The following is a 1,967-nucleotide window of genomic DNA, read 5'->3' as shown; positions in this document are numbered from 1 at the left end:
GCCTCGCCTTTGCGCCCAGCGCAGTGTTGGAGGGCAGTCCCTCCTGCCGGGGATGGGCTGTGGGGAGGCTGGGGAGCTTCAGGTTTTTAATCAGCACCAGCCCCAGCGAAGGCAAAGTGTGGCGCTGCGGGGTGGGCGTGGATTTCAGGCCGAGCACTCACGGGCGGCTGCCTGCACTGCTGCTTCCGGATGGCCCCAGGAGACAGTGCCCACGGCCCTCTGTATCCTGTGGCCTGGCTCAAGGGCTTCAGTCCACCCAGTGCCACCCCACTGGGGGCAAAAAAAGCAATAATGTCCAGGGACAGGCAGGGGGTCCTTGGGAGCTGTGGGACCAGGGGTTCGGCACTCCTTGGACCTATGTTGTAGGGAACCAGGAAGGAGGTGTGCCCACCCCCCCAACTGCAGCTGCTCTCCTGACCTGTGGGTAAAGCAGAAGCAACTTTTGGGGGCAGCCGCCTGCCCTGCCCCCAGCCCCGTGCCTTACCAGGGCTGCCGTCCAGCAGGCCTTACCTCCCGCTGGACCCCAAACCTGGCCCAGCCCCTTGGAGGGTAGGATCTAGGGTCGCCCCTTCTTTCTGCCTGGGGCAGAGGGGCACCAGCCTCAGCTGTACACATCTCTCCCAGAGACAGAATTGGGCCCTGTGGACTCGGGTCAAGGAAGGAGCGGGGCGGGCGTCTCTGGTACACACTGCGGTGCGGGAGCCTTAGCAAATGGTTTCAGGCCCCTCCCCCTCCCCTCCCCCAATCCAGGGCCGCGTTCTGAAGCCTTAAGGTGCGTGCTGCCGATGGAGCCGCGGGTGTCCCCGCCTCTGGGATGCAGACGCACGTGGCTGTGTGTGCACGTGTGTGAGGGCAGCGTGTCCAAGCCCTCAAGTGTGCGTGGTGTGTGTGGGCTCAGGCCCCGCCCCGGCCCCAGCGCTTCATTCCCCTGGGGGTGAGGGCGCCTTGCTGCCCTGCCCCCTCGCCTCCCCCCTCAATCTCAATGTCCTGGCGTGTTTGGAATTTAGTTTTTGTGATTTTGATCTCCCTGTCCCACCTCCTGTACTAGGCAGTTCTCAGAAAGGCATGTGGGGGTAGGGTGGCTTGGGCCTGGGGGGTCTTTTTTTCCTTTCTGTGTGTGTATGTGGTTTATCTGACAATTCTTCCCACCCCCCACTGGCCTTATTCCCTATATTTGTACGGTACAAGCAATAAAGACACTCATTTTTAAAAAAAAGAAGTATGTAGTCTCCAGAGGGTAGAGATAATATTGCTTACACCACACCTAGCTCCCTTCCAAACACTTAACAATCCCTAGAAAAAGAGCCCTCGTGGGTATTCTACTCAGACACCCTCCTCGCTAGCGCTAGCGGGAGCTTTACTTCCTTGCCTTTCTATTTTTACTTCCTTCCTTGCCTTTGTATCTTTTGCCTCTTAAATAAACTTGCTTGTGCCCCACCCTCCTCCATCTTGGTGGCATTCTTTGTGGCCGTGGGACCCGAGGCCAATGTTCCAGGAACGCTCCTGTAGCCGGGCCCGCTCTGGCCCCTGTGAGGACCAGTGAGCTAACAGAGAAGCTCTCTGCACTGTCCCGGCCCTGTGGGACCCTCTTCTTTCTCTTCCCCGCCAGACCAACTCCTCTTCCTCCTTGGTGTTAGTTGGTTCTCCTCAGCATACGCGGCTCTTTCAGTAGCCCTCACCTCACCAGTAATCCCCTCTGCATGTCTGGCTCCCTCGCTAGACAGTCTATCCTGCCCGCCGTGTATCCTGTGGCTGTGCAACAGGGCTTAGCATAAGAGCAGGTGCTGAGTGCCGTGTGTGTGTGTGTGTGTGTGTGTGTGTGTGTGTGTGTGTGTGTGTTCATTTGTTGGGTGAATAAATGAATAAGCTGACACTGTAAAATTCTGATGATCACATGGGCAAAGGAAAGCTCATTAAAGAATATGAGAACAGCCAGGCATGGTGGCGCATGCCTATAATGCAGCACT

At 57.7% G+C, this 1,967-nt stretch overlaps 1 protein-coding gene across 2 annotated transcripts in view; it reads right to left on the bottom strand.

Moving 5' to 3' along the window:
- Window positions 1-1,967, bottom strand: part of Il6r (interleukin 6 receptor) — a gene marked incomplete in the record, with an annotated part of 46,546 nt that overhangs the window by 8,172 nt on the left and 36,407 nt on the right.

Source organism: Chinchilla lanigera, unplaced genomic scaffold, assembly GCF_000276665.1.
Source record: "Chinchilla lanigera isolate Chin_1 unplaced genomic scaffold, ChiLan1.0 scaffold00144, whole genome shotgun sequence".
NCBI classification, from domain to species: Eukaryota; Metazoa; Chordata; class Mammalia; order Rodentia; family Chinchillidae; genus Chinchilla; species Chinchilla lanigera.
The sequence above is the reverse complement of the archived record's forward strand: the minus strand, read 5'-3'. Positions and strand labels throughout refer to the sequence as shown.